This window comes from Plecotus auritus (genome assembly GCF_963455305.1).
Source record: "Plecotus auritus genome assembly, chromosome: 1".
Classification (NCBI taxonomy): domain Eukaryota; kingdom Metazoa; phylum Chordata; class Mammalia; order Chiroptera; family Vespertilionidae; genus Plecotus; species Plecotus auritus.
This window is the reverse complement of record NC_137770.1, coordinates 241,584,237-241,595,369: the sequence shown is the minus strand read 5'-3', so window position 1 is coordinate 241,595,369 and position 11,133 is coordinate 241,584,237. Positions and strand designations below refer to the sequence as shown.

At 39.9% G+C, this 11,133-nt stretch overlaps 1 long non-coding RNA gene across 1 annotated transcript; it reads right to left on the bottom strand.

Moving 5' to 3' along the window:
• Window positions 1-1,658: 1,658 nt before the first annotated feature.
• LOC308250749 lies at window positions 1,659-3,962 on the bottom strand. Its single transcript, XR_013960862.1, has 3 exons — window positions 3,865-3,962; window positions 2,488-2,667; window positions 1,659-1,785 (listed from the first exon to the last, which is right to left on the bottom strand). It is a non-coding gene; the product is annotated as an uncharacterized lncRNA (long non-coding RNA).
• Window positions 3,963-11,133: the final 7,171 nt, after the last annotated feature.

Below are 11,133 nucleotides of genomic sequence, written 5' to 3'. Positions count from 1 at the left end.
GAGAAGGGAATTCCTGGGTTATGCTGGAAATACCAGTGTTCAGAGATCACCTCTGTGACTTAGTAAGGGTATAGTGTAGTTCATTCTGAAATTCTACAAGATGATTTATAATCACTGGATTTTTATGATGGATGTTTCATAAGCTTGATTCTATTGACTCTTGCCTCTTCTAATGTTGTTCATTATTTATCCTAGTACAAAAAGACCTATGAATTAGGCTGGTTTTGGTGGGCAAAATGTGGCATCAAGCATTTCTTTGAAATCACTAAGGTTTAAAAGAGATAGCTGCTTAGATAAGAATTCTAGGCAGCTTGTTGAATCTGGTTCAGGATTCAATCCATTACTAAGGGTATTGAGGGAGCCTTGGCAAAAATTAGCCATAAGTACAGAGGAATGGCAAAGGTGAATGTGGTCCAAGATGGAATACAGGTCAGCAAGGAACCTTGGTTGCAGATGGGATGCCAAAACAGAAACTTCGGGGTGAAATGGCAGAGATCTGTGTCTCATGGTTGTGGTCTGAAGGCACATATGCTCAATCAAGGTAAAACTAGCTACCATGGACTGCATTATTGGATGTCTAAGCTATCTGTTTTCTGGATAAAATAAAACTTTAGGGCTAGAGGAAAACAAGAAAATTAAAATGCATTAGTTTGATTCTTTTTCAAATGTTATTATTATTGCCGTGTAAAGGTATCTGGCATAAAATGTGATAAATAAATACTAGCTATATCACATGCAATATTTAAAAAAGTTAAAGTTAATGGAAAAGTTTCATGATAAGCAAAATTTCAAAAAGTTACATAAAGACTTGATATATTAACCAGTACTGTAGCCTGAAGCAAAATGAAAAATCAGCAATGCTAATCTTACCTTGATTTAACATGTTGATATTTGGTTCATTATGGATGCTTAGGCCTAATTTTTGATTTTTCAAATATCGAATTAAAACATGATGTATCTTGCTTACTGATTTTTGGCATCTCTTTACCTTTTGTGCCCAAGATGAGTGCCTTACTTTACCCTCATTCAGTCTTTTCACTAAATCCTCTTTCCACTGTAATTATATGGATTCTACGTGATCAATGTTGGTTTAAACCAAGTCTCATAAAAAAGCTGTTCCAGTCTTCAAGTCAAGGAGAGAAATGTAGAAGAAAAGAAAACAATGAACCTTCTTTTGCACTTTTTTTTTTAACATATTTTTATTGTTTTTAGAGAGGAAGGGAGAAGGAGAGAAAGAGAGACTTCAATGATGAGAGAGAATTATTGATCTGCTGCTTCCTGCATGCCCCCTACTGGGGATCGAGTCCCCAACCCAGGCATGTGCCCTGACCTGGAATTGAACCATGACCTTCTGGTTCATAGGTCAATGCTCAAACACTGAGCCACACCTGCCAGGCTCCTGCACTGTTTTTTGTTTTGTTTTGTTTTTCTTTAAGAATACTCCAAGTAACATTTTGGGGCAGATTTTATAGGATTTCTTGGGCTTTCAGACAGCTCAGCTAGTGGGGTGCCCATTCTTCATCAAAAGGAAAGAAGAAAATGCAGCTTTTCTTAGTATCTTGCATTTGGAGACACGTCGTAGAAACATAATGGTCATGATTGATCTTTTCCTACTTGCACTGCTGTGAACTGAATTATGCATCCTCATAAGTTGTAACAGAGTTATAAATTAACTGCTGGAGCCACAAGGTGATTCGTTTCAAGTCTATAATCTTTGAGCTTTGCAGTCGGAGGAGTTTGGGTCTGGAGGACAGGGTTTTGCTTTTCAGCTCTCATGTGGGGGACCTGGAAAGTGGGGGGAAAAGCACAAGAATCAGAAAGTAATTGCAGGTCCCCTTGTAAGTGCAATTATTTGCAATGATTGTTAGCTCAACACTTAAACACTGCCTAAGGCTGAAGTCCCCACAGGCTGGCCATGCTCATTATCTCTGCTCAGACTGTGACTCTGAGAACAAATGCGGTGCCCTGAAAGCTGTTTCACTTGTGAGCATGACTCAGAAGCACAGATTGGACTGAGTTACCCTCCTGGGCCCAGGCAGAAATACAGGAATAAAGGGAACTTGGAAGAAGCCACATAGGAATGACTTCTCAGTTACTGTTTGGAACACTGTTTTATATTTTCACACGTGTATATGTGTTTATGTATTCAATACACATTTGCGCAGAGCTTGCTCTCACCCAGGCACTGTGCGGAATACTAAGCATGCGATGATGCTCAGCAAAGATCCACAAAAGCCTTGCTTTCCCAAAGCCTATGTAATCTATTGGAAAGGCAGATGATAATAAAATAATTGGAAACCGAAGAAAAATGGCAAAACATAGGTGCAAAGAGGAAAGATATACGATATCATGAGATCTTATGAATCCCTGACCAAGGCCAAAGGATCAGGAAATGTTTCTCAGAGGTGCCATTTGAGTGCCATGCATGATAAGAAGATGGGAGAGAGTGGGTTTTTTTTCTGGGCAAAAGAACTAGCATACACCTACCATTCAGGTTGAGATCAGATGCTCTCAAGGCAAACCACTTGGGTAACATTATACCATTTCAGAAAGAAGGGAGGTAAACTCATTAAACAGTTCTCCCATTTTGCTTAGTAAGTGGCACAGATCTGTTTTAATCCTTGGTTTGCTTCATTCAAAAGCCAGTGCTTTCTCCATACCTTCTCCCTAAGAAGAATGGGTGATTAGGAAATGTTCAGAGTGGGGAAGCTGGCATCAGTGTTAGCTACTAAGGATGAGGAAATCCATCTCAAGGCCTTATTATTTATAACTTCTGCAAAAATCCACAGAGTAAACCCTCCCTCCCCAGCTGATTCTCCAATGTCCAATAAGGTTGGCATTCTGAATCCCTCCCTCCTATCTGACACTACAAAGGTGAAATAAGACAATATTCTTCCATGTTGATACCAAGAGCTCCTGGTATCAAAACTAGAGATGTGCTTTGTAACTCAAACAGTCTCCATCTGAGTTATACCTGGCCTCAGACTCATCACTGCATCTACATGTCTGCTTTGTCTGCTGCCCTGGGAGTTTCCTGACCTGGGATTTGTTTGTGGATGGAATGCACATTTCTGTGTCAAGATAACAAGTACCACCATATATATATATATATATATATATATATATATATATATATATATATATACTCCTTTTTGGGGACTGCTAAGCTACCCACATAATGAGTAGTGAACACTTTCACACTAAGATACTTTGTTAATGGGGTTCACACTATACAATTAAAGCAAGTGGTGTAGAAAATGGCTCTTATGTAAATAGAAAAGAGGCAGGTTAAGCATAGTATGGTGAGGTATAAATGGTTGGTTAGCTTTAGAACCAACATAGGTGACCTAAAATTCTAGGCTTTCTCTTCCCTTCCTTCCTTCCTTCCTTCTTTCCTTCCTTCCTTCCTTCCTTCCTTCCTTCCTTCCTTCCTTCCTTCCTTCCTTCCCTCCCTCCCTCCCTCCCTCTCTCCCTCCCTCCTTCCCTTCCCCCCTGCCCTCCCTTCCTTCTTTTCTTCCTTCCCTTTTTCCTCTTTTATTCATTCAATAAAGATTTATCAGACCCTTATTTTATGCCAGGTGCTGTTATAGGTACTGGAGCTACAGTGGGAAATGAAGAAGATAAAAATCACCTTTTTTATGAAGCTTAGAGTCTGATGCACAAATAGAAAACAAACAAACAAACAAAAACAAATACATGTGTAATGTGTCTATAATATGTATCAATTATATGGTGATGTAGAGATATATCACTATCATGATGCAATCTTATAACTCCATAGCAATGGTACTATCATGTTCCTCAATATACAGGTAAGGGAGAAATAGAGTCCCTGAAGATAACATGGATGAGGCTATTATTTACCTTAGAATGCTGAGGTGGCCAGAGAACACCTCACAGAGAAGGCAACATTTCAGCAAGGTCCTGAAGGACAGCAGAGAGACATCCACGTAGCTTTCTGGGGGAGGGGAAGAATATTTTTTAGGAAGAGAGAAGGGCATAAGGAAATCAGCTGACAGGATTCCAGAAAGAGCAGAAAGGTCACTTCTTATTGTCCTTTCACAATCCAGTCTCCTTACTAATGAGTTCTCATTAATGGTATAAATCTCTTTTGGACAATGTATTTATTAACTGTAGAAGTTAAATTAAATGTACTCATTAATGTCATTGGGGGTATGGAGATATTTCTCATACTAAATTTGTATGGATCTGGGACATAAAATGCATGAGTTTAGGACAAATGAAGGTAAGGGGCAATATCAGTCCCTAAACGCCCAAACTAAATGATAATTTATCTTGTAAATGATGGAATATCCAATTAATAAGACAAATCCATTTAGTTCAGGCCTGGCACCCAGCCTTCAGTTGTAAAAATTTACTTTATGTGGATCACAAGCAAACTGGATCCTACTCAGAGAAAATCAAGTGGGATTTGAAAGACATTTGAGTTCAGTGTCTGTCTTATTCAGTGTTATGTCCCTAGTGTCTAGAACATTGTCTATCCAACACACAGTGTGCACACAATAGATAAAACTTTGAATGAAAGACACTTGAAGTCTTATCATGTGGGAGGAATCAAATGTGTTGAGAAAATTGTCTTTGGTAAGATTCAGAGAGAACACATTAATAACCTTCAAGTGTCCAAAGTGCTATCCATTGAGAAAGGGATTATTTATGTCAGTCAAAATTTAATCAAGAAATGTTTTACAAGACCTTTAATGTGATAAACATTGTGGTTGGTAATTATATATATGTATATCTATATATATACCTATATATATATTAATATATATAAAAGTAAATATATAAACACATTTATACATGTATATTTATATTTCATTCAACTATATATAAATACCTATTTATTTAGAACATTATATATGTTTCACCAACCACAGATTTTGACATATGACATTCAAATGACACTTAAAAATTCAAAATTTTATTCACATATATATTTTTATTGATTTCAGAGAGAAAGGGAGAGGGAGAGAGAGATAGAAACATCAATGATTAGAGAGAATCATTGACTGGCTGTCTCCTGCACACCCCCTCCTGAGAATTGAGCCTGAAACCCGAGCATGTGCCCTGACCTGGAATTGAACCTCAACCTTCTGGCTCATAGGTTAACACTCAACCACTGAACCACATGGGCCAGATTATATATATGCTTAAATAAAAAAGTATATATCTAATGAAAACTGTTCTTTGTTCTCTAGAGATAGTGAAGCATGTGTTAGACTTTGCCTGGTTCATTTCAACAAGTTCTACAAGACTATTGATAGATGATACAGAAAATGAAGTGTTGACTATTTGAAAAACTAAACTTTGTCATTTTCCCTAACTTTCTTCCATTTGCCTAGAAAGCTCTACATGGTCATATACTTTTCTCAAACTAATCACCTCTCATCGACCTCTCTGGCAAGCTGCTACTTCTCCTTCAAGACTCAATTTCATGGTCACCTGACTTCCTTGACTTTCCAGGAAGATTGCCAAGAAAGATCCCATAGTATTAGACATGCTTTCTCTAGAATACAACATTGTGTCATAATTGTTTGCACGTCTTCTTCTTTTACCAAACAGAGCTTCTGGAACCTGGCCACACTTCCTGAGCCTGTTAAGGTGCTGTTTAAAAATGGTGTTCAATAATATATCTATTGCCTAAATGAATAGCTGAAAGAACAGCTGCTTAAAAGAGACACTGAGGGAAAATTGAAAGGGGGGTATGTATAGGCTGAGGAGTGGGGTTAATAGCTGCAAGGCTTCCTAGGACCTACCCTTGGCAGTCACATGTGGCCACATTGACCTGTGGCCTGCATTCTAGTGCTCCAAAACTAGTCACAGGACTAGCTGGAGTCTATGAAAGAGGGAGAAGTTAACATGGTTTTGTCATATGTAATTGAGATAACTGTGTCAGATTCTCTGACTGTATTTTTTTCTGACTCCAAAAATTATCTTGGTTAAATTATTTAGAGGATTTTGATACTTTCTACTTTATCTGTATCTTTACTTCAATCTTGTATAGATGACCTGATTTTTTCTCATCTAAATAAAAAAAAAGTTAGTCCTGGAGTCAGCAAATTTATTTTGTAAAGGATCAGATAAATAGTAATAAACATATTAGACTTTGTAGGCCAAAGGGTCCATGTTGCAATTTCTCAACTCTGCACCTGTAGCACGAAAGCAGGTATAGACAATATATAAATGAATGGACATGATGTATTCCAATAAAATTTTATGTACAAAATATGTGAAAGCCTGGATTGGGCTCACAGGCTATAGCTGCCAATCTCTGAAAAAGTCCAACATGTGGTAGCTTCCACTCAAATGCCAACAGATATGTTTTTGTATCTGTCACAACAACAATGACAAAATCTTAAGAGGAGAAAAGAGAAAACTTCCCCAGTGCCAATAATGGCAATTCACTCTTTAAAAATATGACTTTAATATACAAAATCTAAACAGTGATGAGCACACAGGCAAAGGCACTTCCCATACTGGGTATTTTGTGCTGAGCAGCACTCTACATAATAGGATAATGATGGCATTATTTCACATCCCCTGTTCCTCCAGTATTTCTACTTCTAATTTATCTTCCACAGAATTTGAAGATAGAACCAAAGTATCATCCAAAAGTGACATTATTGTAGGCATGATGCCCGCTACCACAGAAAGCTGACAGTGCCTGCTGAGCAACTAGGAAACTCAGATATTGAGGGGGTATAGAAGGTTATTTTTTATGGAATAGAAGCTCTACACACTATAAATCAGTTTTAATGAAATATACATTTGTTTTTGTCAGCTTCTAATCTTGAAATAGGTTCAGATTTGGGCCGGTAGAAGATAGATTGAATACTCTAGCAACACAAGGTCAGTGGGAAATCTTTTCTAGTTGAGTTCCTCGTGGAGCTTGATTACCTGAAGAATCTTGGTTTCTTCTCCTTTTTATGTTGCCTGAGGAGGCCCTGCACACTCATTTGAACAGCCTGCAGTGCAAGCCATGATTTTCTGAGGACATTTGCAAGGTCGTAAGTATTTTGTGACATAGGGTATCTATGGGCACATAAAAAAATTGATACTCTTTCCTGAAAAATGGTCCTGTAACCTGATAATACTTAGTGTCATATGTTGTTTGTCCTAAATCTTTTCAATGCAGAGTTAAGGGGATAGGTTATTAGATTGTGGAGAGATTGAATTAGTCATCTTCATTTATTTGTTGTAAAACATCATGTCTAATGCTATTTCTCTATTTAAATTTTTCATTTTTCTGAATGATCATGTCTGTCTACTCCATTAGATCCTGGATGTAGGAAGTTTTAGAATTTGATGCCTACAGATACCACACAGGCAGAGAACAAAGCAAAGTAAAGCAAAACAAAAAAAGGATGAAATGATTCTACAAAAATAGAAATATATAAAGATAAATAACACTAGTTTCCCATTCTCAGAGAACACAGAAAATGATGGAAATTGTGATCTGGCGAGTGCAGGCCCCATCCTGAGATGGGAAGGGCAGCCACTTCTTTGTTCATCCTGTTGTACCTTATGGAAGTGCTGTCCCAAAGATTCTATTTCTTCTAAGGGTGAAAAAGCAACTGTACCTTCCAATGTTAACATAAAAGCCTCACATTTAACAAATTTTTATTTATTTTTTAATCCTCACCTGAGGATATTTTTCCAATGATTTTCAGAGAGAGTGGAAACATCAATGTGAGAGAGACCTATCAATTGGTTGCCTCCAGCACATTCCCAGTCCAGGGCCAGGGATCGAGCCTACAACCCAGGTACTTGCCCTTGACCAGAATCAAACCTGGAACCTTTTAGTCTGTGGGACGATGCTCTATCCACTGAGCAAAACTGGCTAGGGCAAAGACTCACATTTTTTAATCAATATTTTAAGAAGAAACTTGTGAGCCAAATATTATATGTATATAGGTCATCAGCTTTGCATGAGGAAAAGTGTCTCATCTGGTGTTTTGTTTGTTTGTTTTGCTACTGCATTTCTACAATTGTTACAGTGAGTGGAACATGGAAAATGCTTAATAAATATTTGTTGAATAAATAAACAAAAAAGTGAATTGTGATTGTCAAGGGACACCTGTATAAAGCATGATCTTAAATGGAGTCAGAATATTAATTTCTGTTAGTATTTGCTGCATAACAAAACACCCCAAAACATGGTGGTTTATAATAACAATCAATGATTTGTTTATAATTCTGTGCGATGACATATTAGATACAGATCAGCTGGAACAGTTTATTTTAGCTCCATGTGGTATTTGATGAGAACATTAAAGAATTTGTCATCAGGAGGCAGGTGGCCTGAAAACAGGCTGCTCCTGAGTGCCCTCACTCACATGGCTGGAGCTATCAGCTGTACCCATGTGGCCTCCCAAACGTCTTTTTAAAAATATATATATTTTTATTTATTTCAGAGAGGAAGGGAGAGGGAGAGAGAAATAAAACATCAATGATGACAGAGAATCATTGATTGGCTGCCTCCTGCATGACCCCTACTGGGGATCAAGTCTGCAACCCGGCATGTGCCCTTGACCGGAATCGAACCTGGGACCCTTCAGTTCATAGGCCAATGCTCTATCTACTGAGCCAAACCAGCTAAGGCACATCTGAAATGCACAATCATTTATCAAGCTCCTATTTGTGTCATATCTGTTGCTTTCCCCAGGGGTCAAAGCAAATCATGTGACTAAGCACTGAGTCAATGTGGTAGGGGATTGTACAGTGTGTGGATACCAGGAAACATGATTAATTGGGTATAATTAACATATCAATCCACTATCTACACTAATACAAGAGAAATATGCAAATTGACCGTACCTCCGTACGCCCAACAGCCAATCAAGGAGTGAGTATGCAAATTAACCAAACAAAGATGGTGGGTTAATTTGCATATGCAGGTGCCAAGTGGCTGGGGGTGGGGTGGGATGCGTGCGTCATCGCCATGGTGACAATGCAGGCATTCTGCACTGTCCCAGCTGCTCCGGGCCTCTGGGCAGCTTGGGAAGGCAGAAAGGTGGCTCCAGGCCAGAGCAGAAAGGTGGCTCCAGCCAGTGCGAAGAGGCCGCTGGCAGCCAGGGGAAGAAAGGCCCATTCTTGCATGAATCTTTGTGCATCGGGCCTCTAGTAGTATATAAGGTTATTTTAAAAAAAACAAATTACTATGTGTACAATAAAAAATTTTAAGGTATTAGGAGCACAATCTCTCCCTATGCCAAATATGTCAGTTTCCTTTCTTCCTGAGATGACACAATTCCAAACAGAAAACAATATTTGGTCTATTTGCTTCTCTCCTTCAAACAGAGTGTGAACATTTATTTTCCCATTCAGGTTGTCATATGACACTGAGCTTTGTTGTGATGCTGGTGTCAATGTGGTTTTTTCACTTCATCTAAGACATTGTCCTCTATGCAAGGAAATAAGACTTCCAACTCATTTTATGTAGGTCACTGAACAGGCATCAGATAGTAGTGACTCGTTATTGACCTCATCACTGATGATTTGAACCAATGAACTATAGGTGACATGCTCTCTATCCCATTAGGCTGGGGACATTTCATTTCTCATGGGGAAGACTTAAGGCCTAAAGAGCATGTTTGACTCCATATCAGCCACATTAAACACATGTACCTTTTATGTAAAAGCAAACGGAGGCTATAAATGCTATCTTTTCCCAGTATATTGAAGAATATACAGGAGCAAGGGGGTTACAAAAAGCAAGGATTCCAATTATTACATATTTAAGTCTGGTTATTCAACACAGGCACACTGACTGCACTGAACACTAATTATTCATAAATATGAATACATGGCTCCCATCCTCAGTTACGTGAAGAGGCATCTGTAGAGAGGAGGGTAACTATTCTGGGATTGGGAATTTGGGTTCTATTATAGGATTCTTTAGAAAAATCACTGCTTGGCCTTGATTAATTCATTTCATTTTTTGAGAACACATGTTTCTTTACCTACAAAAGGGCATGTATTGAATGCCTATCATTTTTTCATGTGTTCTAAATCAATTTTCAAAATATTCCTACAAGAATGGCAGTTGAATTTCTGCCTTATCTATACTAATAAAAGGGTAATATGCTAATTAGCCTGGGAGACTGGACATCTTCCTACCTTCCAACTTCCTTCCAGACAAAGCCACAGTAGTGGGGGCCAAGGCAGAGGTGGTTAGGGGTGATCAGGCCAGCAGGGGAGGGCAGTTGGGGGCCATGAGGCTGGCAGGGGAGCGGTTAGGGGGCAATCAAGCTGGTAGGCAGGCAAGTGGTTAGGAGCCAGCAGTCCCGGATTGCGAGAGGGATGTCTGACTGCCAGTTTAGGCCCCGCCAGGCCTCTAGTCTATATATATATAAAGCCAGTGTCCATAAGGACCAGAACAACCAATGACCGGTCACTATGATGCCCACTATGGCCAGAAAACTGGCCTGATGGGGGGGGGAGGGAGCAGGGCTGGCTGGCCAACCTCCTGCAGCCCCTCCCCCTTGCCAACCCTGCCCCAGATCACCCCCTCACCCCAATAGGGGGCAGGGCAGGCCAGTCAACCTACTGAAGCCCCTCCTCCTGGCTGGCCCATCCCAATAGAGGGTGGGGCTGGCTGGCCAACCTCCTGCAGCCCCTACTCCTGCCTGGCCCCACCCCAGATCAGCCCCCCACCCTGATCAGGGGCAGGGCCAGCTGGCCAATCACCCATGGCTCCTCCCACAGGGCACTGGCCCCCCAGTCAGCACCCCCACCCCATTTGGGGGTGCGGCCAGCTGGTGCACCACCCACAGCCCTTCCCCTGGCCAGCCCCACCCCTAACCACAGTCGGCCCCCTAACCACAGTCGGGGGTGGGACTCACCAGCCAATCTACCATGCCTCTCTCAGTCAGAGAAATAGACTAGAGAATATTAGTAATGCAAGTGTTTTTTTCTAGGTCTCTTCCCAGAAGTGGACACATGCTAATTATGGTCATATTTTATTGACTAAAACAGTTCTCCTGTTCTAACCAGCTGCAGGCTAGCCTGAAGGTATAATCCTCTGTATGCCTGGAAGAGAAACAGTATTAATTAATTAGTAAATATTAGTTAGGCTTATCCTCCAAAAATGCAAAGCATAACAAAGCAAAA